This window comes from Tenrec ecaudatus, chromosome X (assembly GCF_050624435.1).
Source record: "Tenrec ecaudatus isolate mTenEca1 chromosome X, mTenEca1.hap1, whole genome shotgun sequence".
NCBI lineage: Eukaryota > Metazoa > Chordata > Mammalia > Afrosoricida > Tenrecidae > Tenrec > Tenrec ecaudatus.
Genome location: NC_134548.1, coordinates 114,254,643 through 114,261,042, shown reverse-complemented (window position 1 = coordinate 114,261,042; position 6,400 = coordinate 114,254,643). Strand labels below are relative to the sequence as shown.

General features: G+C 41.0%; 1 pseudogene; it reads left to right on the top strand.

Moving 5' to 3' along the window:
• The first annotated feature begins 3,018 nt into the window (after positions 1 to 3,018).
• LOC142433664 (mortality factor 4-like protein 1 pseudogene) lies at positions 3,019 to 5,005 on the top strand (annotated as a pseudogene).
• The last annotated feature ends 1,395 nt before the right edge of the window (positions 5,006 to 6,400 follow it).

Sequence of the window (6,400 nt, the reverse complement as noted above, 5' to 3'; positions counted from 1 at the left end):
CACTGTAGCCGCAATAAGTCCTGTTAATTTTCACCTCTAAAGAAATGTCCAACCAAGGGCTCAAGTATAAATAAAATATTTTGAAAATGATGAAAGGAACATATGTACAAATGTGCTTGACACAATGGATGGATGGATTGTGATAAGAGCTGTGAGAGCCCCCAATAAAATGATTTTTAAAAAACCCAAACATTAAATCACATCTTTCAAGAAACAAAGAAAAAAGCCACACTGGGCTCATGGTAGTGGGGAGTGAGGAAGCCTCAAGGAACCAAAGGAATATAGTGTTTCATTGATGCTTTACTGCACTCTGGTGACTCATCCCTTCCCTGTAGGGAGATTGTGGGGAGATTGTTCCACTCTCTACAGGTGGGCATTGGATCTCTGCTCCAGCCCCCCTCATTCTCAACAATATGTTTTTGTTTGTTACGTGTCTGTTCATGCCTTTTACCCAGTTCCTATGACTCCTCATGATTGCACTTGCGGTGTGCTTCTTTCATGTAGAGTTGTTGCTTCACTGCTGAGGGGTGGCTTGTGTAACTTCAAGACTTTAAGACCCCAGAAGCTATACCATTTAATAGCTAGGCACCATTCGCCTTCTACACCACATTTGCTTATGCACCCGTTTTGTCTTCAGAGATTGTGTCAGGAGGGTGAACATCTCAGACTTCCCATTGGTTAGAACAAAGTGTTCTTCAATTCAGACTAGAACATGTACGCAGGTATAGAGAGGGATGGGAACTCAAGACACACAGAATCCAGGAACAGGAGTGGGAATAGTGATATAGAAGGGTAGGGGGAAGAGTGGGAGGGGAAGGGAGAAAGGGGGTACTGATCATAATGATTGACAAATAACCATACACCCTTTCATAGGGGGAAGAACAACAGAAAACGTTGGGGGAGGGAGACACCGGTCAGTGTGAGTGATGAAAATAATAACAATGTGCAATCTATCGGGGAGTTATGGGCAGGGGGAAGTGGGGGTGGGGGAGAGCTGATACCAAGTGCTCAATAGAAAGTAAATGTCTAGGAAAGAATGAGGGCAACATATGTACAAACATGCCTGATTCAATTGAGGTATGGATTGTGATGAGTTGTATGAGTCCCCAATAAAATGATTTTTTTAAAGAAACAAAGAAAGAAAGTAATATTCCAATAGTTTTTGTCTCTCCTACCCAATCGCTAGCAGCCTAACCCTTGCCAGCATTATTCTTGGTCATCCTTTGCCAGTTTTTCCTATTTACCTGCCTCTTTGCCACCCATGCATCTTTTTCAAAGCCTTATTTGAAGATTGCTTTGATTAGAAACCTTCATTAATTCTCATTACTTACCAAAAACGTATGTCGAAAGTCTATAGCAAGACTCAAAATTTGCCACAACTTACCCTTCTTTCCAGTTTCATTGTGTTTTTTTACATTTATTGGCACTGCTTCCACATATCATAAAATTTAATAGCTCAATCATAGCAAGGAGAGTTGTAAAGTCATTACCACAATCAGTTTTAACACCTTTTCTTCTTCCTTCTACTCATTATTAGTGTAATTATTATCATCTTTTACCTGTGGAAAAATATGCACAACAAAACATTCTCCAATTCAACACCTTCTACATGTATATTTCAATGCCATTGATTATACCCGTTTATGCAACCATTGCCATCAACTCAATGCCCACAGAGCAACAACTCTTCCTCCTTTACCCATGGTAACCATTGGCCATTTGTTTTATTGTTTTTAGTAGTTTTCTTGATATAAAATTCACATATCATACACTCCTATATAGAAGTCACTTTTCGGAGGAGCTGTATATCCATCCTCACAGTCAGTTCTAGTGCTCCCTCCCCTCTCCTGCATCCATTGGCTGTTCCTCCACTTCCCTCACCCACCCCACCCCACCTCCACCCCAATAAAGCCTTTCATCGGTTATTGTCTCTATTCATCCATTCCTCTTGTGCCTCATAAACTTGGAAACCTAACATAAATAATGAAAAACCTAACAAAAAAGAAGCAGAAAGAAGACAGTAATTACAATATAAAAATAAAGAGTAAAACAGGAAAGATCACCAACCACCAAGACAATTGGACAGTCCCTCTTTGTAGGGCCATACAGAATGGAGGGTAAATCCAGGGTGCGGTATGATTTACCCCACTTACTATTAAGGTGTTTATTTGATATGCCTCATTAATTATGTTAGATTTTCATATGTTCATTTGTATATTTAAGATCTCTTGTTACCTGGTAGTCAAGATAGATGACCCCCCAGGGACAGTGACAGGAGTAATGGTTCCCTGAGGTTACGGGAAGTGAGAGGGGGCGTGGAGTGGAGGAGATGGGAGTTGAAAGCATGGATTGTATAACCCCACCCGAAGGGATTGAATAACAGAAGTGTATGGGAAAGGAAGGGATAATTGGAGTGACTAAGACATGTCGGTAAAAATATTTCATTAAAAATATATCTCTGCAGAGAACAAAAAAGAAAACAAAACAAAGGGGCCTCACACTACATTGCTCAGCTGGGAGTAAAATAAATCTTGAGTACTACTACGTAAGTTGTATAACAAATGAAGCTGGATTTGCTATCAGATAAAAACTATTGTAAACTTGATTATGGTGGATTAAATTATGGTATAATAGAATACTTAGCCAGTCAACCTCCCTCTTGACCCAACCTAAATTTGTTCTAGGATTAAATATTTCTCACTTGTTCCATGACAGAAATTTCTTCTCTGTTTTTTTGGCATGTGTTTGAGTGATATATTTTTAGTGAAATATTTTTACCGACATCATCTCCAGCCACTAATAAATCATAACTTTTCCTTAAAGATGCAGTTCTCAAATATCACCTTTGACATATTGCCTCCCAAAGCTATTTCTTTCACAATAGCTGCTCCCATGCTAACCATACATGTATAATTGCTCCCTTATAATATATGCTATACTGGAAAAAGAATAGGCTTTCTACTCCTATAAAGAATCACAGTCAGGTGGGAGAAGGAGGAAGCAGTGAATCACTTATAAATGGCACTTAAGCAGGACCTGAAGCCTAAATTCCAGGAGAGTGTGAGAGTCCTGTGCTTTCATGGGCCTTTTCTTTATGAAGCAAAGTGTGGAAAGGTTGCAATAATGGACAAACTTTATACATCATAAAGTGAAACACTTTATACATTACAGTGGTTGGAATAAAACCTGGGATGAATGGGTTCCAGGAAGCAGAGTGCTCAAATACTTGGACACCAATCTTCAGAAACAGAGAGAATTTTAACAAACCAACCAGGAGCAATGTGCAGAGGGGAAGATATTGAGGGACTGCTCCAGGAAAGATGACTGGTCTGCAACAGAGAGAGACACGTTGAAGTGAAAACAAAAAAGAATAAACAGAAAACACCTGGCAATGGAGATGGTGGCAGGTCTAGTGAGACACCACAGTGTCCGGGGAAGAAAGGGGCCTAAATAGATCCAACTGTTGAAAATGAAGAAACATTCATAAGCAGAGTTGAAGTCAAAGTTGAGATTTCTGAAGAACTAAAACCATGGCTTGTGGATGACAGAGACTTAATTACTGGGCAAAAGAGCTATTTTATCTTCCTGCCAAGAAGAATGTGGACTCCATTACAGAGGATTGTGTTAATTATAAGAAATCTCGAGAAAACATGGGTGATAAGGAATATGCTGTTAAGCAAAACTGGTGAAGAAAGCTGATGGTGCCTGGCTATCAAAAGATATACATCTGGGGTCTGAAAGGCTTGAAGATAAACAGGTGGCCATCTAGCTAAGAAACAACAAATCCCACATGGAAGAAGCACACCAGCCTACCCCGACACAATCGCTGGAGACAAAGTGGGGGCATAAGCAAATGTGGTGAAGAACGCTGATGGTGCCCAGCTGTCAAAAGATATAAAATCTGGGATCTGGTAGGCTGGAAGATAAACAATGGGCCACCTAACTGAGAAACAACAAAGCCCACCTGGAAGAAGCACACAGCCTGTGAGATCACAAGACGTCGAAGGGATCGGGTATCAGGCATCAAAGAAAAAAAATTATAGCATTGTGAATGAGGGGGAGTCCAGAGTGGTGACCCAGGGCCCATCTGTCGGAAATTGGACATCCCTTGCAGAGGGGCTGCAGGGAGGAGACAAGCCAGCCAGGGTGCAATGTAGCAATGATGAAACAAATTTTTCCTCTAGTTCTTGAATGCTTCCTCCCCTCCACTATCATGATCCCAATTCTACCTTACAAATCTGGCTGTTCCGGAGGATGTACACTGGCACAGATAGAAACTGGAAATTCAAGGAATCTAGGACAGATGAACTCCCTCAGGGCCAGGAGTGAGAGTGGCAATACTGGGAGGATAGAGGGAAGGTGAGGGAAAAGGGGGGAACAGATTACAAGGATCTACATATAACCTCCTCCCTGTGGGAGACATCAGATGGTGTAAGATATGACAAAATAATAATAATTTATAAATTATCAAGGGTTCATGGGGGAGGGGGAGGGGGGAGGGAGGGGAAAATGAGGAACTTATATCAAGGGCTCAAGTAGAAAGCAAAAGTTTTGAGAATGATGATAGTAACATATGTACAAATGTGCTTGACACAATGGATGGATGTATGGATTGTGATGAGGTATACGAGCCTCCAATAAAATGATTTTTTAAAGGAATATGCTGTTAATGAAGTCGTGGCAGGGACGAAAGAGTACTTCAGCATAATGCTGAGCACTCAGCTGCTCTACACATTTGAGGGACCGCAGTAGGCAGAAATTCTCAAAGACCGCCCTGATGCAGCCATGGCCCAGGAGTATGGAGTGCCACATCTACTACGATTCTTCGTGTGAATTGGAGCGATGCTGGCCTATACACCTCTAGATAAGAAGAGTATTGCTTTGTTACTGAATTATTTCATGATTTCCTAAAGTACCTGGCAAAGAATTCTGCCACTTTGTTTAGTGCCAGCGATTAGGAAGTGGCTCCTCGGAGTATGATCGGAAGGCTGTGTGTGACTGCTGACACTCACTTCTCTTTGGATCTCTTTAAACACATTTTGTTCTTAGTCTTTCTCTTGTACAAATGATGCACTTTGAAAATGTTAACATATAACAAAATTGATTTATGTTTTGTTTTATGTTTGATTAAAAACAAAGAGAGAGTTACAGTCTCAGAAACTCCCAGGGACAATTCTACCCTGTACTCTAGGGTCCCCAAGAGTCAGAACCGACACGATGGCAGTAAGTTTGTTTTTGTTTGGTTTGGGTGTGTGTCTGTGCTCCAACAAAGCACTTTAACACATGCTTCACACCATCCTTATTAATTTATATGATATGAGCCCTGGTGGCACTGTGAGCTAAGTGGCGGACTTCTGACCACATGCTAGCAGTTCAAACCCACCAGTAACTCCAAGGGAGACAAAAGAAGCTTTCTGCTCCTGCAAAGATGTGACGTTTCAGACTTCATGGTACTGAGTTTGGTTTTTGCTTTGGTGGACGACACGTTAACTAGTTGCTGTTGAGTCCATTCTGACTTGCACTGACCCCATTTGTTGGAGTCAATTGTGCTCCGTTGGATTTTCGTGACCTTCAATAAATCCACAGGCCTGTCTCCCTCAGCACTTCTGAGGTGATTTGAACTGCTAACTGTGTGATTATTGAATGAATACTTCGTTGTTTGTACAATACTTCTTTGTATATATATATTCTATTGTTTCAGGGTATCCAATTGACTTAGACTCATAGAAAGCACAGGTGACAGAATAGAACTTCCCCACATGGTTCCTAGATTATAAGTCTTACAAGAGGAGATTGCCATGGCTTTCTCCAGTGGAGCCGCTAAGTGGGTTTGAACTTCCAACCTTTCAGTTATCAGCTGAGGACTTAACCTCAGACCATCAGGACTCCTCTGTGTATACTTGTGATGGCTCCTTCTTATTGGCTGATTCTTACGTCCCTGAAGAGTATGTACACTATAATCTATATAAATGAACCTATTCTGTAGCTGATTGGAATAAAGGAGAAATCATACTTTATAATGAACAGACTCGTGGTCACCACAGCAGGCACATGATAAAGACTGGTGTATCAGCATTGAAATGGCATGACATGAGGGGCCTCCTGGTATGGAAGAGATACACACCACTCACTTGACCTTCTTATGTGAATGCTTCTTTGTGACTAATTTCAGGTTAAACCTATCTAACAAGGAAGCATTCAAATAAAAATGTGATTTATCCTGCATAAAATCTAGTGTGGACTCTTCCAAAAGCTCAAGAAAATGAAAATCAGAGGGTGGCGCTGGAAACTTCACATCTACCCTAAACCATTAAAGAGCTTCGGGATGGAGCCCTTGAGTTCAAGACAGGTAATAATGCATTTCCTTATGCCCACCAGATTAAAATTATCTCAAAAGTGT